The 26,025-nt window shown below is 48.6% G+C and overlaps 1 protein-coding gene and 1 long non-coding RNA gene across 4 annotated transcripts in view; one reads left to right on the top strand and one right to left on the bottom strand.

The window, feature by feature from the left end:
• Positions 1-14,982, bottom strand: part of FAM120B (family with sequence similarity 120B) — a 65,742-nt gene extending 50,760 nt beyond the window's left edge. For all 3 annotated transcript variants that reach the window (XM_040239096.1, XM_040239094.1, XM_040239095.1), the window contains exon 1: positions 14,887-14,982. The gene's annotated coding sequence lies outside the window, so the exon portion shown is untranslated. The remainder of the gene's footprint in view (positions 1-14,886) is intronic.
• Positions 14,983-22,170: 7,188 nt separating this feature from the next.
• Positions 22,171-25,766, top strand: LOC120862927. The gene is made up of 2 exons (XR_005720884.1): positions 22,171-22,268; positions 25,262-25,766. It is a non-coding gene; the product is annotated as an uncharacterized LOC120862927 (long non-coding RNA).
• Positions 25,767-26,025: the final 259 nt, after the last annotated feature.

Here is a 26,025-nt window from a genome sequence, read left to right as displayed (position 1 = left end):
CCCGCGAGGAGGCCACGCCCGCGAGGAGGCCACGCCCGCGAGGAGGCGCACAGGCGGGCAGGCTCCAGGCCACCGCCTCTCCCACCCACAGACCCGCCTCTCCCACCTGCCTCGTTTGCCTTGGCTGCCTTCCCTCGCTAATAAAAAAAGACATTTTTGTTTCAAGCATTTTTCTACTAAAACTGCAAGTGGCAACACTGAGTTTCGTGAAACACTCTCCTCTTCTCTTCATTTTGCAAGAAGTCGGGCTCAGCCTCTGCTTTGGTTTCATTCAAATGATTTTCCTCCTCGCTTACCTCAGTAGTAAAAAGCTCACTATTTTTTTAAACAGGTACTGGTTTTTCCTGTATTTTACACTGCCAATTTCTCACAGTTTGAATCACAAATTGCCTTAGGAATGTGCTCTTCTATGGTATTTACAAAGAAAATTTTGGATAGGTAAAGATATGGGAACTTGGGACAGTAGAGGATGCCTTCTGGCATTTCGGGTCCCCAAAGCGTGAATGCAGTGTTAACCTGCCATCAATGCCATGTGCGGTGTGAAAAGAAATGCTTAAAAAGAGAATGTGTCAATATTACCTTGTTCAATAACTTTCTTCTGTTTTTTAAGCCTTTTATTTCTAAGAGCATATACTAAGGATTTACATTCTCTAAAGGTAGTTTTTAAGATGACTGCAAATATATAAATATACAAAATACACATTGTAAAATTACATATATATACACACATACACATATATAAAGTTTTACTTATTCTACCTGCAAATTATACAGGAAACTGCCATTACCTAGATAACTACTGTTTGGAAAGAAAACAAAAGTTATTCTCGTCAGGGAGGAGTCTCACTGCCCAAAGGAGAATCTGGGGATCCTGCCCATCACTGTGGGCCTCGGGGCAGGTGTCACCCCATCAGATCCCTAACACCCAGCAGAGTCAGGTACGTGAGACCTGGCAAGCATCTGTGAGGGAGTGATAGATGAAGGCATCACAGGGCAGGGATATAAAGAGAAACCAGGAACCAGCAAGTCTGCAGACTCAGCTGTGGGCAAAGCGAGACTACAAGCCGGAGTCTGACTTGGAGAGAAGGCGTCAGGGCAGGAGAGTTTAGGAAGGAGCCGGCAGGTGCCCAGTGTGGTGGGGCAGGGGCTGCACAGGGGGACTGGGGGAACCCTTGCTCTGGCCATGCCCAGCTCAGTCCCGAGGTTCGGGGTGATGAGCAACTGAGGCCTGGAGAGAAGAGGCGAGAAACCCAGAAACTCCTTTATTTACCATCTTTCTACTGGCAACACTTAGAGAAATGGAGAGGCAGGCCTCAGCAAAAACACATACATTCCTACCTGCCACTGAGAGATCAAAGGTGATGCACAGAGGGTCACTCAGAGCACAGGACAGTGGGCCCACGACAGCCCTGGGCACGCCCTCACGGACCATGAACAGCCTCGGCACACACCCCACAGACCACGGACAGCCCTGGGCACACCCCCACGGACCACGGACAGTCCAGGGCACACTTCCCACGGACCCACAACAGCCCCGGGCACACACCCATGGATCACGGACAGCCCCAGGCACACACCCACGGGTCACAGACAGCCCAGGGCACACACCCGCAGACTCACGACAGCTCCGGGCACGCACCCCACGGACTCACGACAGCCCCGGGCACGCACCCCACGGACTCACGACAGCCCCGGGCACACACCCATGGATCACGGACAGCCCAGGGCACACATCCATGGACCCATGACAGCCCAGGGCAAACACCCCACAGAACAGTGTTTGCAGGACAACCAGAACCAGCAGCTGTGGCCGCGTTAGGTACACTCGGCATCCCAGAGGTTCAAGGCATAATCGTCAAAGGTGAAAAGACAACACGTGTGCAAAGGCACATCAGTGAGGGAGATGTAAGACAGGAAGCTGGTTCCAAGCACATCTGAAGAGCTGGCTGCTAAGCTGGCTGACAATCAGACTAATATTCTACAGAAATAAAACCATAACCTCTTGATAGATCTCTATCAGACAAAAATAATGTCTCTACAAGACAAAAATCTACAAATTAACATGTATCATCATGATTTGGGGGCTGCATCAAGAGGAAACAGCGAATTAAAAGAGAGATGGACATACTTTTAGGAAACTGAACTATCTCGGGTGTAACTCTTGGAAATGGCCTAGGATTCGCGGAAGGATGCACAGTCCTCCTTTTTCCTGGCTTCGTGTCTGAGTCTTGGGTAACTGCTCTCAGCGGGAGCTTGCCGCCTGGGCCTGCGCCCCCTCATGAGGCCCCCAGAGCTTGAAGTGGAGGGTCTGAGGTCCACTCTCTCCTCTTCCCCGCAAGAGCCCCAGCTAAGAGGAACTTACAGGGACCCTTACTACACAGCAGGGTTTAAGAAAAAGGACTGAAAATTCAGAGATGAAAATGTGTCCCAGGCCAGACAAGACACGGCAGCTGCTCATCGTTCACCGGAATTCACAAGCGCAGCCTCAGGGCAGCCCTGGCGGGGGCTCCCAGGCAGGTCTCCGCGGCGGAGGCCCCACACAGGACCCGGAACGATGGGCCAAGGCAGCACCTCTGTCGCCACCCCAGCAGATGTGAGCTGACCGAGACAGACAGGGCCCTGCCTTCGGCAGCTTACACGCTGGCAGGAAAAGCCCCAGCAAGCAGTTGTCACTGGGGCATCACTTCAAGACAGACAAAAGCAGACAGTGTGAGAGATGGTCAGCAGGAAGACGCAACCCATCCTGGGATCTGCAAGGGCCACCCGAGGAAAGGGATCCTCCCGAGGAAAGGGATCCACCCGAGGAAGGGGATCCCCCCGAGGAAGGGGAGCCACCTGAGGACGGGCGTGCCAAGGGCCTGACAAAGGCAGCCAGGGCAGGCGGCACAGCCAGAGGGAGCGGGAGGGCAGGCGCACGGGATGCACGAGCCAAGAGTGACAGGGATGCCTTTATTTAGGTCCAGGGTGTCTTTTTATATTAAATCCATGTTTCTAAGGTGCTTGAAGGATCTGTTCTATTCCACAGTTTAACCTGCAACTTTACTTAGCATATGATAAATGTATTCTTCAACACAGAATATGGGGGACAAAAAAAACCAAACCCCTGGGCCTGGCAGAGCCTCTGCTGGAGGGAAGAGTATGGACAGATGTAGTAGGAGGCTTCTGCAACAGCAGCTTCCAAACCCACACATGCGTGCACACTTGGTTCTGAGGGGAAGTAGGTGTCATGCAAAGCTCTTCAGCAAGTGTATTTTGGAAGCACTGCCTTGCCTGTGCTGTGGAAGAGGGATGGAGACATCCAAAGCCCTCTCTCGCTGCGAAGAACCCCAGCTCTGGAGGGATGCAAAGCCCTGTGTCATACTGCAACACAAAGAGGCTAAAGAGAGCCTCTGTATCCCCTTCCCCCAGGACACCGAAGGCATGAGGTCCCACAGCTACGGACACAGCAATGAGCAAGACAGACACCTAAGATGTGCACCTTGAAAGGAGCCCAGGCTCAGGGTCTGTTGGGAAAGAAGCAGACCTGGGCGCGTGCAGACGTGTTCAAGTGCACCAAGCTGTACATTGTGAATCCACAGTGGACGCCCCTCCAGCCCCACTGGTGCACTGTGGGGGTTTGTTCAGACTCCACTGCGAGGCCTGCATGCCAGCAAAGAAAGCAGGAAGAGCCGGCAAGCTGGGGGCAGTCAGCAGTGTGCACTGAGTCACCTGCTGAGGTCACAGACAGTAACAGCACAGCCAGCTCCTCTCTTGAGCGGCTGCCCACCCCGAACACCACACTTCAGAGATCTGGTGGCAGCTGGGCCAGCAGGGAAGACCACCCCTGGCAGAGCCAGCCCTGGGGTGCGCATAGCCACATTGCTCCTTTCTGGAAGCGCTCCCAGCCCCAGGGGGCCTAAGGGACCAGTGGGACTGAAGCAGCACCCAGAGGCTACTTGACTGAAGCTTTACAAAGCGCCTTACAGGTCAAAGAATGCAGAAAAGGAAAATGCCTGCCACCTGTAAAAACTTATGCCTCAGTGATCCAGAATTCAGAATAAGACTCCAATGTAAGTTTCAAAATTCATAAGTAAAACTGAAATAATTTATTCATAAGAGACTTCTCAGGCTCTGATTTATCATCTGTGAATCACTCTTCTGCATAATTCTAACAATTAGCTCCAAGTCCCCAGTAACGGGAAGGGCACGAGACAGGTGTGCCCACGCTGACGAGGGTCGGAACCTCTGACAGCGGACCCAGGAAACCCAGCGGACAGGAAAACGCGACATGAACAGCAGGGAAGACCGGTGTGCGCGCCTTGACAAGCCCTGACACTGTTCTCATGACAGCAAGGTGTGTTTACACTGTTTACTTGAGATCATATCGCAGGGGTCAGGCAAAGTTCCTACACATTTAGCACCTTCTCTTAGGAAAGCAGGGAATGGTGGCTCAGTGGTGAAGAATGCCATTCCAATGCACGGGACCCAGGTTCAGTCTGTTTCGGGAACTAAAATCCCGTAAGCTATGTAGTGTGCCAAAAAATGTATTTTTTTAGGAAAGCAGGCAAATCCTCTATTTTAGAAAGATTTCTATTCTAAATGTGAGATTTTTCTCCTTAATAGGCCAAAATCCAAAATTAAACTATCCAGAAAACTCTGCTGTTCCGAACTAGTATCCCCTTGTCCCGATGGCCAACCACTTTACCGTGCATGACTTAAAGTAGCTCAGCTGAATCTGTACCCGAGCTAAAGTTCTGACGTGGGGAGCATTCGGCACTGCTGTGTACCTTCCAGAGCCCAGCGTGCACGCAGGCATGCAGCTGGACAGGTGTGTGTAAGAGCAGGTGTTCTACAAGAAGAGCTGACATCAACCGACTCCCTGAGTAACACTTGTTTATAAGGAAAAGGGTGCGGAGGACCTGGCTTTTTAGCTAGTAATGGCCCTGACTTACTGGCTGACTGAAAAGAAATCACTGACTCTTTGTACACCACTGACCTCTTCATTTGCTCAAGCGACAATGGTTTACCTCTCAATTTGGCAGATTTTAAACTAGTACTATAAAATCCTTTAGTAGCTTATATTATTACATGTATACACATAATTTAAACCTTAAGTAACATGTTTTAATTCTCTGAAAACTTTTCCAACAGAACACCTTACAAAGAAATAGAAAATTACTTATAAAAGCAAATGAAAATGTAAAAGTTATTCACACTTGTTCCTCTATAAAAGTTAGATAGTATAAGGATGCCTCACTTTCAAACTAATAAGATGAAATTAATTTCTCTGAGAGAATTCCCAGGGTGTGACCCTAATTTCAGTGGAGGTAAGAGCTGCTTTTATGATCTTAATTAAGTGGACTTCCCTTATTTTCAACCTTTTCTTGAAGGAGGTGGCAAGGCAGCAGCAATGAAGCAAATCAAATACATTGTTGCAAATGTTCTGCCCCTTGAGCTCAGCTGTCAATCTCTGACCTCCGTTCTTCTGAGGCAAGAGCAAACTAAAGCCATGTTACAACAGGAATGTGATCAGCCCCACTCATTCACATTTTCTTTTTGGCATCATTCAGTTGCTAAGTCATGTCTGACTCTTTGCCACCCCATGGACTGTTGCACGCTGTCCTTCACTATTTACCGGAGTTTGCTCAAATTCATGTTCACTGAGTCAATGATGTTATCAATCCATCTCACCCTCTGCCTCTCCCTTTTTTTGCTTTAAATCTTTCCCAGCATCAGGGTCTTTTCCAATGAGTCTGCTCTTTACATCGGGTAGCCAAAGTATCGGAGAAGGCAATGGCACCCCACTCCAGTACTCTTGCCTGGAGGGTCCCATGGGCGGAGGAGCCTGGTAGGCTGCAGTCCTTGGGGTCACCAAGAGTCGGACATGACTGAGTGACTTCACTTTCACTTTTCACATTCCTCGATTGGAGAAGGAAATGGCAACCCACTCCAGTGTTCCTGCCCGGAGAATCCCAGGGACAGGAGGCTGGCGGGCTGCCATCTATGGGGTCACGCAGAGTCCGACACGACTGAAGCAACTTAGCAGCAGCAGCCAAAGTATTGGAGTTTCAGCTTCAGTCCTTCCAATAAACATTCAGAACTGATTTCCTTCACGCTTGGTTTGATCTCCATGCAATCCAAAGGACTCTTTCTTGGCAAACACCACAGTTTGAAAACATCAATTCTTTAAAGAAGGTGTTCAGCTTTCTTTACAGTCCAACTTTCATATCCATACATGACTGCTGGAAAAACAATAGCTTTGACTATACAGATTTCTTTGGCAATGTCTCTGCTTTTTAATACACCGTCTAGGCTTATAATACCTTTCCTTCAAAGGAGCAAGCATTTTTAAATTTCATGGTTGCAGTCACCATCTGCAGTGATTTGGGAGCCCAAGAAAATAACACCTACCACTATTTCCATTGTTTCCCTATCTATTTGCCAGGACGTGATGGGACCAGATGCCATGATCTTAGTTTTTAGAGTGCTGAGTTTTAAAGCAGCTTTTTCACTCTCCTCTTTCACTTTCATCAAGAGGCTCTTTCATTCCTCTAGCTTTCTGCCATAAGGGTGGTGTCACCTACATATCTGAGGTTATTGGTATTTCTTCCGGAAATCTTGATTCCAGCTTGTGCTTCATCCAGCCCGGCACTTTGCATGATGTCCTCTGCATAGAAGTTAAATAAGCAGGGCGACAATTACAACCTGGACATACTCCTTGACCAATTTGGAACCAGTCTGCCGTTCCATGTCCAGTTCTAACGGTTGCTTCTTGACCTGCATACAGGTTTCCTAGGAGGCAGGTAAGGTGGTCTGGTATTTCCATCTCTCTAAGAATTTTCAACAGTTTTTTGTGATCCACACCATCAAATGTTTTAGCATAGTCAATGAAGCAGATGTTTTTCATTCTCTTGCTTTTTCTATGATCCAACAAATACTGGTGATTAGATCTCTGGTTCCTCTGCCTTTTCTAAATCCAGCTTGAACATCTGGAAGTTCTTGGTTCATGTACTGATGAAGCCTAGCTTGGAGAATTTTGAGCATTACTTTGCTAGTATGTGAAATGAGTGCAACTGTGTGGGAGTCTGAATATTCTTTGGCATTGCCTTTCTTTGGGGCTTCCCTTGAAGCTCAGCTGGTAAAGAATCCACCTGCAACGCGGGAGACTTGGTTTCAATCCCTGGGTTCGGAAGATACACTGGAGAAGGGAAAGGTTACCTGCTTCAGTATTCTGGCCTGGAGAATTCCATGGACTGTATAGTCTATGGGGTCACAAAGAGTCGGACACAACTGAGTGACTTTCATTCACTTCTTTGGGACTGGAATGAAAACTGACCTTTTTCAGTCCTGTGACCACTGCTGAGTTTTCCAAACTTGCTGGCATATTGAGTGCAGCCCTTTCACAGCATCATCTTTTAGGATTTGAAATAGTTCAGTTGGAATTCCATCACCTCCATTACATTTGTTCATAGTGATGTTCCCTAAGGCCCACTTGACTTCGCACTCCAGGATGTCTGGCTTTAGATGAGTGATCACACCACGGTGGTTATCTGGGTCATTAAGATCTTTTTTGTATAGTTCTTCTGTGTATTTCTTGCTGCCTTTTCTTAATATCTTTTGCTTTGTTTGGTCCATACCATTTCTGTCCTTTATTGTGACCATCTTTGCATGAAATGCTCCCTTGGTATCTCTAGGTTTCTTGAAGAGATCTCTAGTCTTTTACATTCTATTGTTTTCCTCTATTTCTTTGCCTTGATCACTTAGGAACACTTTATCTGTCCTCCCCATTCTTTGGAACTCTGCATTCACACTAACATCGCTTTCCTTTCCTCCTTTGTCTTTCACTTCTTTTCTCAGCTGCGTGTGAGGCCTCCTCAGACAACCACTTGCCTTTTGCATTTCTTTTCTTGGGATGGTTGGATCGCCGCCCTGTGTACAATGTTACCAGCCTCCCTACCTTGTTCTTCAGGCACTCTTATCTATCAGATCTAATCCCTTGGATCTACTTGTTACTTCAACTTATACTCATAAGGGATTTCATTTAGGTCATACCTGAATGGCCTAGTAGTTTTCCCTACTTTCTTCAATTTAAGCCTAAATTTTGGAATAAGTAGCTCATGATCTGAGCCACAGTCAGCTCTCAGCCTGTTTTTGCTGACTGTATAGAGCTTCTCCCTCTTTGGCTGCAAAGAATAAAATCAATCTGACTTTGGTATTGACCATCTTGTGATGTCCATGTGTAGAGTTGTATCTTGTGTTGTTGGACGAGGATGTTTGCTCTGACCGGTGCATTCTCTTGGCAAAACTCTATTAGCCTTTGCCCTGCTTCATTTTATACTCCAAGGCCAAACCTGACTGTTACTCTGGGAATCTCGTGACTTCCTACTTTTGCATTCCAGTCCCCTATGATGAAAAGGACATCTTTTTTTTGGTGTTAGTTCTAGAAGGTCTTGTAGGGCTTCATAGCACCGTTCCACTTCAGCTTCTTTGGCGTTAGTGGCCAGGGCATAGGCTTGGATTACTGTGATGCTGAATGATGTGCCTTGGGAACTGAACAGAGATCATTCTGTCATTTTTGAGACTGCACCCCAGTACTGCATTTTGGATTCTTTTGACTATGAGGGCTACTCCATTTCTTCTAAGGGATTCTTGCTCATAGTAGTAGACATAATGGTTATCTGAATGAAATTCGCCCATTCCAGTCCACTTTAGTTCACAGATTCCTAAAATCTTGATGTTCACTCTTGCCATCTCCTGTCTGACCACTTCCAATTTACCTTGATTCATGGACCTAACATTCTAGGCTCCTATGCAATACTGTTCTTTACAGCATCAGATTTTACTTCCATCACCAGTCACATCCACATCTGGGCACTGTTTTCGCTTTGGCTCAGCCTCTTCATTCTTTCTGGATCTATTTCTCCACTCTTCTCCACTTGCATACTGGGCACCTACTGACCAGGGGAGCTCATATTTGCCTTTTCATTCTGTCCATGGGGTTCTCAAGGCAAGAATACTTTAGTGGTTTGCCATTCCCTTCTCCAGTAGACCACAATTAGTCAGAACTCTCCACCATGACCCATCTTTCTTGGGCGGCCCTATACAGCATGGCTCATAGTTTCACTGAGTTAGACAAGGCTGTGATCCATGTAATCAGTTTCGTTAGCTTTCTGTGATTGTGGTTTTCAGTGTGTCTGCCCTCTGATGGATAAGGATAAGAGTCTTGTGATGCTTCCTGATGGGAAGGACTGGCTGTGGGGGAATCCTGGTCTTGCTCTGATGGGCGGGGCCATGCTCAGTAAATGTTAATACAATTTCTGTTGATGGGGCAGGGGGGTGGTGTGTCTCTCCCTGTAGTTTGTCCTTAAGCCAAACTATGGTAGGGGTGATGGCAACCTCCTTCAAAATGACCTATGCCAGCATGCCAGGACTCCCAAGACTGTTGTATTCAGTGCCCCTGACACTGCAGCAGGCCACTGTCCACCCACACCTCTGCCAGAGACTCCTGGACACCCACAGCAAGTCTGGCTCAGTCTCTTGTGGGGTCACTGCCCCTTTCTCCTGGGTCCTCGTGTGCACAAGGTTTTGTTTGTGCCCTCCAAGAGTTTGCTTCCCCAGTCCTGTGGAAGTTCTGTAATCAAATCCCACCGGCCTTCAAATTCCCTGGGGGCTCTCAGTCCCTTTGAAGGATCCACAGGTTGGGAAATCTGTTGCGGTCCCTAGAACTTTGGCAACAGTGCAAGAACATCTTTGCTATAATTGTTCTCCAGGTTGTGGGTCATCTGCCCAGTGGCTCTGTGGTGGGGCTAATGGCGACCTCCTCCAAGAGGACTGATGTCATAAGCTACACCACCCACATCTGCTGCAGCCAGAGCCCTTGTCCCTGTGGGAGGCTTGCTGATCTGTGCCTTCACAGGAAACACTCAAACACTCAAAGGCAGGACTGGCTCAGTCTTGTGTGGCTCACAAGGTTTTGTTTGAGCCCTCTGAGTATCTCTGGTGGGTGTGTGGTTTGATTCTAAATGTAATTTCGCCCCTCCTACCCATCTTGTTGGGGCTTCTCCTTGGCCTGTGGTCATAGGGTATTTTTTTTTTTATTTTTTGGTGGGATCCAACATTCTGTTGATGGCTGTTCAGCAGCTAGTCGCAATTTCAGAGTTCTCATGTAAGATGAGTGCACATCTTTCTACTCTGCTATCTTGAGAGTATCTAAGCCACTAGGGAAGTCCCCAATGAAGCAGAAATAGATGATTTTCTGAAATTCCCTTGCTTTCTCCATATTCCAAGGAATGTTGGCAATTTCTGGTCCCTCTGCCTTTTCTAAACCCAGTTTGTATATCTGGAAGCTCTCAGTTCATATACTGATGAGGCCTAGCTTGAAGGATTTTGATCACAGCCTTCAGTTCAGTTCAGTCACTCAGTCGTGTCCGACTCTGCGACCCCATGAATCGCAGCACGCCAGGCCTCCCTGTCCATCACCATCTCCCGGAGTTCACTCAGATTCACGTTCATCGAGTCAGTGATGCCATCCAGCCATCTCATCCTCTGTCGTCCCCTTCTCCTGCCCCCAATCCCTCCCACCATCAAAGTCTTTTCCAATGAGTCAACTCTTCGAATGAGCTGGCCAAAGTACTGGAGTTTCAGCTTTAGCATCATTCCTTCCAAAGAAATCCCAGGGCTTATCTCCTTCAGAATGGATTGGTTGGATCTCCTTGCAGTCCAAGGGACTCTCAAGAGTCTTCTCCAACACCACAGTTCAACAGAATCAATTCTTCAGTGCTCAGCTTTCTTCACAGTCCAACTCTCATCCATACATGCTGCTGCTAAGTCGCTTCAGTCGTATCCGACTCTGTGTGACCCCACAGACGGCAGCCCACCAGGCTCCTCCATCCCTGGGATTCTCCAGGCAAGAACACTGGAGTGGGTTGCCATTTCCTTCTCCAATGCAGGAAAGTGAAAAGCGAAAGCGAAGTCACTCAACTGTGTCCGACTCATAGCAACCCCACGGACTGCAGCCTACCAGGTTCCTCTGCCCATGGGGTTTTCTAGGTAAGAGTACTGGAGTAGGCTGGCACTGCCTTCTCCCATCCATACATGACTACTGGAAAAACCATAGCCTTGACGAGACAGACCTCAGTCGGCAAAGTAATGTCTCTGCTTTTGAATATGCTATCTAGGTTGGTCATAACTTTTCTTCCAAGGAGTAACCGTCTTTTAATTTCATGGCTGCAGTCACCATCTGCAGTGATTTTGGAGCCCAAAAAATTAAAGTCTGACACTGTTTCCACTGTTTCCCCGTCTATTTCCCATGAAGTGATGGGACCGGATGCCATGATCTTCATTTTCTGAATGTTGAGCTTTAAGCCAACTTTTTCACTCTCCTCTTTCATCAAGAGGCTTTTTAGTTCCTCTTCACTTTCTGCCATAAGGGTGGTGTCATCTGCATATCTGAGGTTATTGATATTTCTCCTGGCAATCTTGATTCCAGCTCGTGCTTCTTCTAGTCCAGCATTTCTCATGATGTACTCTGCATAGAAGTTAAATAAGCAGGGTGACAATATACAGTCTTGATGAACTCCTTTTCCTATTTGGAACCAGTCTGTTGTTCCATGTCCAGTTCTAACTGTTGCTTCCTGACCTGCATACAGATTTCTCAAGAGGCAGGTCAGGTGGTCTGGTATTCCCATATCTCTCAGAATTTTCCACAGTTTATTGTGATCCACACAGGCAAAGGCTTTGGCAAAGTCAATGAAACAGAAATAGATGTTTTTCTGGAATTCTCTTGCTTTTTCCATGATCCAGCAGATGTTGGCAATTTGAGCTCTGGTTCCTCTGCCTTTTCTAAAACCAGCTTGAACATCAGGAAGTTCACGGTTCATGTATCACAGCCTTCCTAGCATGCAAAATGAGAGCAACTGTACAGTACTTGAAACATTATTTGGCCTTGCCCTTCTTTGGAACTGGAATGAAAGCTGACCTTTTCCAGTCCTGTGACCATTGCTGTTTTCCAAATTGCTGATATATTGATGCAGCACTTTAACAGCACCCTCTTTCAGGATTTTATTAGTAAATAGCTCAGCTGGAATTTAATCACCTCCACTAGCTTTGTTTGTAGTAATGCTTCCTAAGGTCCACTTGACTTCATTCTCTACGATGTCTGGCTCTAGGTGAGTGACCACACTATCATGGCTATCCTGGTCATAATACCTTTCTTGTATCAGTCTTCTGTGTATTTTTGCCACCTCTTCTTAATCTCTTCTACTTCTGTTAGGTCCTTAGTGTTCCTGTCCTTTATCATGCCCATCCTTGAGTAACACGTTCCCTCGACATCTTCAACTTTCTTGAAGAGACCTTTAGTTTTTCACATTTTCTATTGTTTTTCCTCTATTTCTTGGCATTGTTCATCTAAGAAAGTCTTCTTATCTCTCCTGGCTATTCTCTGGAACTCTGCATTCAGTTGGGTGTACCTTCCCCTTTCTCTTCTTCTCTTTCCTCAGCTCTTTGTAAGGCCTCCTCAGACAACTGCTTTGCCTTCTCACGTTTCTTTTTCTGGGGGTGGTCTTGGTCACTGCCTCATGTGCAGTATTATGATGTTCCATCCACAATTCTTCAGGCATTCTGTCTACCAGATTTAATCCCTTGAATCCATTCATCCCTTCCAGTGTACAATCACAAGTGATTGGCGTTAGGTCATACCTGAAGAGCCTAGTGGTTTCCCTTACCTTCTTCAATTTAAGCCTGAATTTTCCAATAAGGAGCTCATGATCTGAGCCACAGTCAGCTTCAGGTCTTATTTTTGCTGACTGTATAGAGCGTCTCCATCTTTGGGCGCAAAGAATATAATCCAATTTTGTAATTGACCATTTGGTGATGTCCATGTGTAGAGTTGTCTCTTGTGTTGCTGGAAAAGGGTGTTTGCTATGACTAGTGGCTTCTCTCTAAGCCTCCGTAAGAAGCAAACACAAAGAGGAATGGGAGGTGGGGAAGAGAAAGTAAAGGACAGGAACACAAAACCAAGACAATAGGCGGTAACTAAAGGGATCCAAGCACTGTGGGGGGCTGAAAGTTAAGAATTTGAGGCCCTTCTTTAAAACACACAATTATAAACTAAAAACCACTGAGGCCCTTCCCAGTGCCTTGGAAGGGGGCCGTGAAAGCGAGGACTCTGAAGTCTGAACTTTATTAGCTTTACAGTAAAATCTGCCCCATGAATGCCACTGACTCAGGCTCGGGGAGTAGGCAGAACCTCAGAATAGTAACAACCAAAGGTGACCTCAGCCATCACCTACTTCGATCTTCTTTTCTCAGGTGAGAAATCCGTTGGCCAGAAGTCATTAGATATTTCTGTGTCTGGAAAGCTGAGTGGTTAGGAGTTACACAAAGCAACTGGGAGATAAGGTAGTCAGAAAGCAGTACGGGTGGTAATGAGCAGTGTGACACGACCAAGGAGGCCTCACTGCTTCACATGAACACAACACACTAAGGAAGGCACTGCTAGATTTCTGAGAGTGAGGAATGGTCAGGTTGGGAGAAAGCCACTCCAGTGACCTGAGAGATGGCAGATGCTGGGGAAATCAGTGCACAGACAATGTGCGAAGCTGTAGTGGGGCAGGGGGTGGCTCCCAACAGCAAAGTCCAAACATGTGCAGGTCAGAGAGCACATGGCGCTGGGAGGCCATGGTTCAGAAGCAACAGCAACAGAGCACAAAGCTCAGGGTCACACCAGACGCCGAGGACACAGAGCGTAGTACATCTGGGAGGTGAGAGGTAAGGAGCCTGATGCTGCAGACCTGCCTCCCATTCTCTGAACCGTCTCAAGTGCTCAAGCCAAAAATGTGGAAAGTCACTGGAAATACCACCTCACTTTTCCCCACATCAAACCCACTTCCAAGTTCTCCCCACTACCATTTCCAAATTTTCAGTTCTAAAACTTCTCTTCCCTAAATGACTGCAAATGCCATCTTATCACACACAGTCATCCCGGACCACCACCAGTACACCTACCAGATGACTCTTTTAATACTAAGATCTGATCACTTATTTGATCACATCTCGTGTTGTTCCTAGTTCTCCCAAAGGGGCTTCCCTGGTGGCTTAGTGATAAAGAATCCTCTTGCAATGCAGGAGACTCAAGAGACATGGGTTTGATACCTGGGTTGGGAAGATCCTCTGGAGGAGAAAATAGCAACACACTCCAGTCTTCTTGCGGGAAAAATCCCACGGATAGAGGAGCCTGGCTGCCGGGAATATCCCATGGACGGAGGAACCTGGCAGGCTATAGTCCATAAAGTCGCAGAGTCAGACAGGACTGAGTGAGCACAATTCTCTCAAGCTTCCTGCCAACCCCAACTCTAAGCAACCTATGTTTTCCAGAATATGTCCGACAGTCTCAAACCTGCATGTGGTAAGCACCGTTTCTGCTGCAGTAATGAATGGCCTCTTGCCCGCAGCACCTCTCAACTTCTACTTATTCGAAGCTCAGCTAGAATCCCCCCTCCAGTACAGAGACTTCTGTCCCCTCCTTGGCCGTCTAGGACAAACCATGTATGTTCTCAGCCACCAACGCATCATCCCGCAGGCCTTTCTTCCCCCGAGGGCATGGTGCTTGCTGGGTGCTGCAGCCCCAGCTCAGGACTGATGGGTGACTGGGGGCAGGCGGTCAAGTTCGGAGACGCACGTGCAGAGGTCAGAGGACGCCTCCCCGAGCGACGGCGGACAGGGTCACCGGGGACCCGGAACCACACTTTCCTGAGGGGTCGGGCCAGGGTGGCGCCGGGGTGGGGAGCAAGCAGGGCGCACAGCTGTGGGGTCGAGCGGTCAGGGAGACGCGGTTCAGGGACCGCGACGGCGCCGAATCGCGAGTGCACCCTCAGCGCCGAGGCGACAGCCCCGCAGGCCCAGCCCTACCTAGAGACGCGCCAGGACACCGGAGACGCGCCCACGCCGCCCGCGGCCCTCAGCAGCTGTGCGCACTTCCGCTTCCCGTCGCGAGACCGCCCCGCCCGCGCGGGGGCGGGGCCTGCGCGGCCGGCCGGGAGGCGCCGGGAACGCCACGCGCAGGCGCCTGAGAGCGCGTGGAGGCGCCGGCGCCGGCTCCGCGCCCGTTGCCGCGGAAACCGCGCTGTGCTTCCGAGGTCGGGGTCACGACTCGCTCGGCTTCCGCAGGCGCACGGGTTGGCGCTGTGGGCGGCGCAGCGGCGGTACGCTAGGTCGGGGTCGGGTGGCGCAGTTTGCCATGAGAGCGCTGAGGTGATGGGGTGAGCTGCAGGGAGACGGGAGGCTGGACCTGAGCCCTGGGCCTGGAGGAGCAGGCGGCGGGGGGTCCTCAACGGGTGGACTTTCAGGCTTGGCGCTCCGTCCACCTTGCCATCTGTCCGACTGGGAGGAGGCCGGCGCTTCCCAACTGGGGCTGAGCAAGGACATGGTGGAGCACGGCAAGCGCTAGGTGGAGAGAAGCCACGCTGACATGGCTGTGACGGCGACGGCCCCCCGAACTATTCTGGAGCCTACGGTTCTTCGTAGGCAGACCTGCGAATGGGGCGCGAGCCCAGGGCAGCCGCCAGGGCAGGGGAGGAAGCGAGGATGCGTCTCACGTTAAGGAATTTGGACTCTGGAAGCCGTGTTGTTGTTTAGTCCGACTCTGACCTCATGAACTGCAGCAGGCCTGGCTTCCGTGTCCTTCACCGTGTTCTGGGAGTTTGCTCAAACTCATGGTCATTGAGTCAGTGATCCCATCCAACCATCTCACCCTCTGTCTTCCCCTTCTCCTCTTGCCCGCAGTCTCTTCCAACATCGGGGTCGTTTCCAATGAGATGGCTCTTCCGGAGCCAGTGGCCAGAGTATTAGAACTTCAGCTTCAGTCCGTAAAGAAGGCTGAATGCTGAAGAACTGATGCTTTTGCATTGCGGTGCTGGAAAAAGACTCTTGAGAGCCCTTTGGACTGCATGAAAGTCAAACCAGTCAATCCTAAAGGAAATCAACCCTGAATATTCATTGGAAGGAAGCCGCCATCTCGACCTTGTTTTGGCAGCTGCTTTGAGGCCAGTAAAGTTCATGTTAAGGACATGCTCCCCTGGGCTGGGAGATGGGCATTGTTCAGATTACACACGATTCCCGTTCCGCTAGTCAGAACGCCAGTCTTTTACTTACAACCAAGAGAATATTTTGGCAGTCAAGTGTGATGACAGAATAACTTTGAAACCAATCTAATTTATTTTTAAATACTTGGCAAACTTCAATTAATAATATCAAGTGACTTAAGATGCATCTCAAACCCTATCTTTGCACATGACCTATCTCAGGAGGGCTGCTGCAAGCCCCAGAGAGCTTTCCATCTGGGAAGTAAGATGGTCAGGTATTGTTCCTGCTGAGTCTCTTGCAGATCAAGCAGTCAAAAAACATTAACAAATTGATGGGACTTCCCTCGTGACCCATTGGTTCGCCCTCTGCTTCTACTGCAGGGGGCACAGGCTGGATCCTTGGTCAGGGAACTAAGATCCCAAATGCTGTGGCATGGCCACAAAAAAAATTACCAAATTGAAGTAACACCGTAGGTATGTATTAATTTAGGAAGGGCTCTCTCCATTCCGCCTATAAGACTTTTATTTCTTGTTGATATTTCTTTCTAAAATCAAACTGTACTTCCTCAGCACCTAATACTGGTTGGGTACCATAGGGCCAGACAAGCAGTCTGCGAAATGGTCTCTAGTCGTGAGTGCATGTGTAGCTGGGGAGACGAACACTGCAGATATCAGGGAACAAACGAAAGTGGGTTTTATAACGTGGATGAAGAAGGCAGCAAGGAGACAGTGTGAGAGTTGAATCTGGAAGGGAGGGTAGGATCTGAGGCTGGATGAGAAGAGGAAGGACTTACAGGCAGAAAGAGCAAACCTCGGAAAGAGATGGAGGTAGGGACTCAGGTGCTGTGAGGGAGCAGCCAGGCACCCCAGACTTCAGGAGCAGGAAACACTCACAGTACAGACATCGGGCCGGATGATGGAGGCCGAGGCAGCAAGTTGACCGAAGCCCCCTCTCATTGCCCTGTGTCAGTCCTGCCACTTAGCAGCACTTGGTTCTACCCCACAGAACTTCAAATAAACACCTCTGCCTCCCTCCTAATACAGATGATCAAGGGTCAACAGACATTTGAGAAAAATGGGAAGGATAAAGAGGAAAAAACAAACTTCGAAGAGGAAAAATATTAAAAAGTTTATTGTCTGCAGCTTTTGGAGATAATAGTGAAAGAAAAAGTATATCAAAGAGCATTCAGAAAATAAGAGCTTGAGAATTTTTTTAAGCAATAATTTAAATGTTAAAAATTGATTCAAGAGAAGATAAATTGGATGATGACTCTTGGATAATAGAACAAAAAAAAAAAGAGAGAAAGAGGAAAACATAAGAGACCCAGCAATGCCCAGCACAATAAACCTATGAAGATTCAGAGGATGGCACAGTATCACAAAATGTCAGGACACCAGGGATAAAGGGCCTTAAAGAGTTTCCATAAGGAAAAACAGGATACATTTAGGGATTGGAAACCAGGATGGCATGGAAAGTCTCAATAGAATTCCAGGAAACTGAAATTAAGTAGAGCACTAAGTTTCAAGATTCTGAAAAAAGGAAAAAAAAATGGAATTCTACTCAAAATCAAAATATTAGTTATAACTGGGGGGGTAAAGATTTTTTCAGATATACAGTTAAAAAAAATTATCTACCAAATACTTTATCTCAGATACCTGCTGAAGGATACTCTCCAAAATTCAAGAGGCCAAGAAAAAGGAATATTTAGGATCCAGACAGTAGGGAATCCAAGTGAAGAGAGATGGGGAACCTTAGGACAAAATCTAGACACACATCTCCAGGAAAAGTCAGTCCATAGAATGCCTGGGGTGTTTGAGTATTTTAAGAGGAGATCTACAGAGTTTGGTGACAACATGTAATAGATACATTAAAAAGTCAATAAGCAAATTAGGCAATTGTTGAATCCAGAAAAGACAAATTGTACAAAGAAGAAAATGTAATCATAGCATATGCCTCAACTGTGAATAATGACTCCATAACTTTAACGAGGTGAGTAATGGTGACCTAGTGAAAAGGGTGCCATGACTTTTTGAAAAACTTAGAGGTGATCGTCTATGGATTCATAACTCTTGTGTGTCTAGGAAATGCTGTGGAAGTGGTAGCCCTTCAGTTTCTAGAGTTGGGAGTTTATAGACAATGTGCGCAACTGAAAAAGATAGAGCTTTAGGAAGTTCCTCTTAAAGAAATATGAGTAAATTTCAAACAAAATAGCTATGAGGTAAACAGAAAGGGAAAAATCGGGAATGCATGGTGTGGGAAATACCTATGTTCTTGTAAACCTAGAAGTACTATTTGAATTTTAAAATCTGTAGGCATATTACACTGATAAAAGGAAAATATATTAAGTTTTAAAAATAAGTTGCATGTACAGTGATAGTTGCACAATTATTACTCAAACTCAAATCTGTCTAAATTCTAACAGTTTATTAAAAATTTTTATGAATACAATACATTACAGTGAAGGGGAGGAGAAGCCAAAGATTATTTCCAGGTCTCTTTCCTGGGATATTAAAAGAAAAATTGTACATAGAAATCAGTGTAAAAGGAGCACAAACATTCACACGTGACTGTTTGCATCCTTTTCCCCACCTTCTGTGTCATATCATCTATAAACACTTTCCTGTGCTCTGTTGTACACATCAGATTTATCAGTTTGGGGAGAATCTAAAAACAGAGGATGAAGGATTTACATAAAACAGAAAAACGGGAAAAAGGAAGAAAATTGCAGGTAGAAAGTAGAGAGAAGTTAAGGGAGAGTAAAATGTTTCCAAAAATTTTGGCAAGAAAAAAGGCCACAACCATAAAAAAAGTCCTGCATGGGTGATCGACATGAAATATAGAGTTGCTTTAACCTTGAAAGAACGCCCCTTCCTCTACCCGCCACCCTCATGTCTGTTTATGACTGCTTGGATCCCTAAAGGCTTCATGCAGCCACTAGAGAGAGCTCATCCATGCTGGATGCCAACAAGACAGGGAAGGTGGGGCAGACAGATGGGGGTACTCTGTGCCTTGAGATGTGGTTGAGCCAAACTAACTCAGACCACTCTACCTCCTTATCCTGTGAGATGAAGTCTCTTCCTTACAGTTAAGAATATTAGAGTTTTCTGTTACCTGTAGTCCAAGTACTGTAACTGTTCCAGCTTCTGTCCATGAAGGAATAATTACTACAGAACTGTCCCTTCCACTCTATAAACAACAAGAAAACTAGATAAAAATATATGAAATTACTATTTTCAGACATTAGGCAATAGGAAGTGAAGGATGAAGATTCTTGACTGATCTTTGTAAGATCAGCTAAACTGATAAACCTTTAGCTAAATTGATCATGATAGAAAGGAGACATGGGTTACCCATATTAAGGATGGAAGAAATGGTATCAAAGATTTACTAACATTGAAGAGGTTAAAAGGAGGCTATTTGAACACCTTTAGATGAGATGATGGAGAAGGCAATGGCACCCCACTCCAGTTACTCTTGCGTGGAAAATCCCATGGATGGAGGAGCCTAGTGGGCTGCAGTCCATGGGGTCGCTAAGAGTCGGACATGACTGAGCAACTTCACTTTCACTTGTCGCTTTCATGCACTGGAGAAGGAAATGGCAACCCACTCCAGTGTTCTTGCCTGGAGAATCCCAGGGACGGGGCAGCCTGGAGGGCTGCCGTCTATGGTGTCACACAGAGTCGGACACGACTGAAGTGACTTCGCAGCAGCAGCAGATGAAGAAATTCCTTGAACCAAATGAATTACCAAACCTGATGAACAAATAGAAAATCTGGGTAACTTTATATCTCTTAAACCCTATATTAAGTTGAACTTGTAAGTAAAAATATTCCAACAAAGAAAATTCCAGACCCTGGTGGTCTCAACTGGTGAATTCTATTCAAACGTTGGAAGACATTAATCCTACACAAACTCTGAAAAGTAAAGACCAGGGAACATTTCTCTCCTTGGACCATTCATCTCGTGGCAGAAAGCAGGTCTGATTTCACTCTGGGCCTCCAGGCCCTTGGGTGGTGAGTGGGTGGATGAACAAATGGCTGAATTGGCCTTGTCATGGCTGTGTGCTTTGGGTTTTGGAGTAGCCCCAGCTGTGACCTCGGATTGAGATAAGCCAGTCGCGGTTTCCCATGTGCCTTGACAGTCTTGGTTCAGTGGTGACCTATGACTTTGTTTAAGCCCATGAGAAATGCAGGTGGTGGTGGTGGGTCATTCCCTAACGTACTCAAGCTGTTATTTGACCTGAAAACAGCTACATTTCTTGCTTCAACTAACCCACCTATGTTGATAGGAACAGTTCCAACTACCACAAGAACAATTTATGGTTTATGATTGTTCCTTAAGTGTTGAGACTCACCAACCATGCCCCTACGTACCTGGCAACACCTCCAAGCATCCCCTTTGAGAGCAGTTTACAATCATTAGTGACGATTATTGAGAAACAGCCCTGGGCCCCATTCTGTTTTCCTACGACAAAATAGGATTTTGAAAACATCTCGATGGTGAGCCAGTGCTGTCCCCACTCCGGCTTTCCTGTGAGGTGGGGGAGGGGAGGGAGCAAGAATTAAAATGACAAGGAAGGAAACTGGAAAAGCTCGAAAGTATGTCTTACATTTGGAGATTAGGAAATGTGCTGATGTGAAGGTGAAAGAACATTTGCCTAAATTTGTCCCCCTTTTTTCTCCAATACTTAGGCTGTTTATTGGGGTCCCTTTCTCTCCAGACCATTTACTGGAGTAGGGCTTTGCAAAGCCGTTTCCTAGCAGCAGAGTGCAGAAGGCCCATTCACAGCACAATGGACGGGAAAGGAAAGAAAGAGCTCCGTTTGTTTAAACTGCCTCTGTCTTCATTCACAGCCTGATGTCCCTCCGCGTTGTGACACCCACAATGGCACGAAGGGAATCATTGTGACCGAAAACAAACCGAAACAGAATACGAGATGCTGAAATAAAAGAGTCATACAACAATATTGCTAAAAGGAATCTAAGTCATACATCCGACATTTATGTTCGCTTTTGGCTATGTTGCCTATTGGCAGGTGTTTATAATAACCATTAGAGTTTAATAAACAAGAAAGTAAACGGGAACTTGTACATCCTCTGCTTCCACAGAGAGGATGAATATGCCGAAGGCTGTTTAATAGTCATTGGTCTTTGTTTGCACAACATTCGTGAGCCCCCCTCGCACGTTGTGTTTATTTTCCTTCTAATACTCGTGCCCTGGCGGTGCCCATGTGGCCCAGCAGCGTCTCCCGCACCGTCGCCCCCGCCAGCTCCCACCCCCCACCGCCCAGACCGACATCAGACGTTGCAGGAACCCACGCCCAGTTCAGCAGGCAACAGGTGGAAGGTTGAATAGCTTCACACGTTTTTCGGGAGGGGGTGGGGAGAAAGAGGAGAAAAAGGAGGGCGGGAGAGCAGGCTTTTGGGAGCCGATTTAAGGATTAGATCAGATGTTATTGCTAGTGAAAAATTAAACAGCCCGGTGCTCTGGGGAGTGCAGATTAATATATTTAGTGACTGTGAGCACAAAGGCCGCTCATTGTGGCCGCGTCTGAACGCCTGTGAATAGGATGGAACATATGCGGCCTGTCACCGCAGGTGCCCACATCTGTTCCTCTGCGGGCAGATGCTCGCAGAAAGGAGGTGGGAGGCCGGGCAGGACGGCGCAGCCGCGCGGAGCCGCTCGGGTCCGGCGGGGACAAGCGGGCGGGGCGGAGTCCGGGCGGTTCCGGCCCAGCCTGCGCCCCGCCCCGCGGGCCGGTGATTGACGGGCGCCGGGACCGGCGACAGGTGCCCGCGACCTCCGGGCGGGGCGTGTCCCGGAGCGAGACCTCGGGCGGGCCCGGGTCGCTCTCGCCGCCCTTCCTTTCCCACCCGCATTGTCTGACGCGGCCTCGGGCGGGTGACTCCCAGGTGGGGCCGCGCCTCGGTGCAGGTGACCGCGTGCGCCCCTGTGCCGCGCGCCCGGCGACCAGGGCTGGCCCGTCGACCTCGCCATCCCAGCCCGCGCTCATGCCCCTGCGACGGGTCGTGCGCGCCGCCGCCACCCACTCCAAGCCACCCTCTGGAGCGCCCACCGGCGCCGCACCCCCTCCAGGCAGCCCTCTGGAGCGCCTGGCCCGGCGCGTTCAGTCGGGGGCCGCTCGGGCGGGAGCGCGGAGCAGCTGCGCGGTCATCTGATCCGGACAAAGGCGCCCGGAGCCGCGCCAGGTAAACAGCGCTTTGTCATGGAGATGAGCGCGGACCGCCGGGCAGATGATCCCGGGGTCGGAGGAGCGGCCTCCGCGCCGCCAGCTGAGCCACGCGACCGCCTTTCTCATGCAAACCAGCGCATGCCTCCGCAACCCTGGCCCGCGCTGCGCCCCTGGGCATGGGGGTCCCCGCTCCGGACCACGTGGCCGGGCCGTCCTTCCACACTCGCCGCGGGTGGAAAGGAGGGCGGAGGGGAGGCCTCAAGTCCACTGGGTTTTCCCAGGGCTCTGTCCTCCGGTCCTCGTGGCCTCTGCCCCGCGCCAACCTGCTGACCGCAGGTCGTGGTCCTGGGTGTCTGCGGGCCGCCCCTCCTCCGGGGAAATGCTCCTGCGAGGGTAGGGGAGGCCGAGCGGCGGGGCCTCCCTGGGCGTGCCGCGTACATTTTTATCCTCAGCGAGAGGGAAGCCTGGGAGCCTAAGTATAAACTAGATCGGCCCCTCTTTCCCGCCGTGGACCAATGGACGGCTCGGGTTACCGTGTATCTTCTGTAGAGTGATCCAGACGCAATGGAGTGATCAGGTGCGAACCCCGTGCTACATTCGAGTCAGTGTGTCTTGTAAATGTCCATGCGCCTCCGGGGTTCAGTCCTTAAGAAGTAAGGAAATATCCCTAACGGCTACCCGGCACGGGTGAGGTTTTACACACAGATATCCGTAAGAGCTCCCTGGACGCCCAGCAAGCAGGCCAGTCCTCTGTTCCCCAAAGGCTGGACGATTCCAAACCTGTGACTGATGGAGACTGGGCACAGGGCGTGTTGGTGGAGATGCGATACTAATACCAATTAATAAACTTGCTTTAGGTGCCCTTCATCATCTTCTTTTTCAAGTAAGCTGGCATGTTTGGTCAACACCAGATTTGCTGCCTGGAAGTTTTTCATTTTCTTGTTCTGAACAAGGACCCTAATTCTTCTTAGGAATAAGAGAACTTGCCTGTTGGGTATACAGCATTCAGTTGGCCTAAGAAAACACAAACCCCCTCAAGTCTCCAGACTTGTTTACACAGAAAACTGAACCTGGGGCTGGCTTAGAGTCTGGAGCCTATTCTGGGCATTGTTCACTGCAATCTGCCCAGACCCTCCTCCCCCAGCCACAACCTCCACAACACATGTTCCGCAGGAACAGAACCTTTCTTTGGGCAAAGGGGATGGAAACAGGATTGGTTGACCACAGTGTCAGCTCACACTCTGCTGACAGCGGCATATTTAATTTGATAAAATGATGGTCATAAGCTTTCTTTCCCATGAGGCCTAGTAAAAGGGTGGGTAAAATAATCAGGGTCTCCAACAAATAGAGATCTCAGCTGCAGTTGTTGTAGCCGTGGTTCTGATTATACAACTGAGCCTACCCTGGTCACTGGGGTCATTCAGGCTACAAGCTATGCATGCCTGGCAAAAATAAAACACCAACACCAGGCGGCAAATCCCTCTCTCCACTCCTGTGTCTGATATATTGGGTGCCTTCTAAGCCCTAATGAGCCTCACTTTGTACAGTAAATTTGCTGAGACATCAAAAAGTATTTAAAAGAAAGTTTTCTGCTTTTTCCTAACGAGCTAGGTGAGGATTTATGGAGTGTGGGGGAGGAGGGAATCTGGCTGCTACAGCCAACTCGGGGCAAGTCTATTTAACATAGTCAAGCTTAAGCTCCCTCCTGCATTTAGGGGGTTCAGAGCGCTTAGTTGCGGGAGTATACAGACATGCAGTTAGGGAGTGAAAAAACGCCATTTGGTTCGGAGCAGATGGCTGGCTAGGGGGCTGATGGCGTCTAAAGGCGTGTCATCCCCCTTCAGCCTGAATCCCTAAGGGCTCCCCTTGTCTTCCCAATCAATGAAAATTAAAGAGCAAAGAAAGGGTGAATAGTTGGACCTCGAGTCTCTCTTTTGTTCATCTCAGCTACTGGTGTGCAGGAGTTAAACTACAACAGACTCCTATAGAAATACTGAAGTTAAACAGTCTCCCGTTAGCTCCCCTTTGAAAGGAAGAGGGGGAGAGTGACCAGCGTGGAGGGGGGGCAGAGAAGGAGAAGAAGATGGAGAGAGAACGGGAGGAAGAAAGTGGAGGAAAGAAGAGCAAGAGGAAGAGAAAGGACAAGAAAAGGGCTTTCTGCTTGATTTCCCCAATACAGAACCGCGTGGCATAAATTAAGCTGGAAAGAATGAACGCTTTGGGCAGGATTCTGATGGATTTTACGATGCCTTTCAGTTCCGCTTTGCCGCTGTAATCGAGAAATCTGTGCCATGTCAATTTAACAAATACTTGATACTGAGGGGGGTTTGTTAAAGATTTGGGGCAAGTCTTCCCCCCACCCCAAGGTTTAAGCCCTTGCGCGTGGAACTTTTTATTTCCAGTTTTCTAAACAGTCATTCAAGTGGGCCTGTTTCTCACTTCCATTTTCTAATTAAAAGGTTCCTGATATTTCATTTCTTACTGAAATCTACTCTCAGTCTGGAAGCACAGAGGACTTAGATCTCATGTTCCTTTCTTTGGCCCCCTCCTGCTCCCAGAACCCTCTCAGCTCTCCCCACCCACCTCTCTCCCTCTCCTTTCTCTCCCTCTCTCCCCGGCCCCCCCCCCCCCGCCACGTATACACACCAGCTTCCACGCATTAGGGAGCAGAGTTCTGAAAAATTAGCTTTCAGAGGAAACATGGATATAGTGAAAAAAGGATGCTGACACTAGGTGGCAAGATTAAATTAGGATTCGCGCTGGCCCAGCCCGGTGGCGATGCAGTGAGTCCTCAAAAAGTCCCCAGCGGGCAGCCACACTGGGGTTGCCACCGTCGTGGGGCCACAAGAAGGTTTGAAGTCTCCATTTGTTCTGAGCCAAACTGTAGGGGGTTCTGGCAGGGTCCAAACCTGCCTTTCTCACCTCAGCCTTGGATTACATTACTTTTGATTAATTTTTTGCTTCTCTGGCAACAGTGGAAAACCTAACATCTGTCCTGAAACTTGACAGGTATTTGGGAGCCTGTTGCCTACCAGCTGGAGGGATGACCATGGAGGACTCCAGCTGATTACTCGGCCTTTGAGGATTTTCCCTCTCCCTGGGCATTAGGTGGCCACTGTGATCTCAACATCCGCCTCAATGAAAGTCACGTTTTGCCAGGACAGTGCAGTCCTTACCATAAGCCGGCTGCAGCACACCTACAGCGAGGCCGTAGTGACGGGGCGCCCAGTGCTGTACTGCTCATCAACGTGACCTTTACTCCACGCTCACGCCTTTCACCCTGGATGACGGTGCCCCAAGTGTTGGGGGTGGGGGAGATGGAAGGAGGAGCAGATAGGGGTGGGATAGAGACCTCAAAGTGAGCCCTGCGCGAGGCTGGATGCCAGAGTGGGAGTCCCTGCCCCACCTTAATTCTGCACTGTGCCCGCAAGCTTGAAAACAACTTAGATAGCGCATTGTGAGATAACGTGCGTTCTCGGCCCTCCCAATAAACTCATTTCCCTTAAAAAAAAAATGAAAACAAAAGTTATAGTGTCTGATGGACGTGTAAAAACCTAATAAGGTGATGGTTGTGCGAAGGTGGCGGGCTGGGGGGGCCAGGCTGGAGAGGCTTTAGAACATGTGCCGGACATTGTTGCAGAGGCCGCCGCGCGCGCGGAGGGGAGCTCTTTCTGTCTGCATTGTGCGGGGAGCAGGTGCGGTCTGCATTACCATACAGCTGAGCGCACAAAGAGCCACTGATTCAGCCGCGCACAATAACAGACTGCCTTAAT

This window comes from Oryx dammah, unplaced genomic scaffold (genome assembly GCF_014754425.2).
Source record: "Oryx dammah isolate SB20612 unplaced genomic scaffold, SCBI_Odam_1.1 HiC_scaffold_4, whole genome shotgun sequence".
Lineage (NCBI taxonomy): Eukaryota > Metazoa > Chordata > Mammalia > Artiodactyla > Bovidae > Oryx > Oryx dammah.
This window is presented reverse-complemented; position numbering and strand designations above follow the sequence as displayed.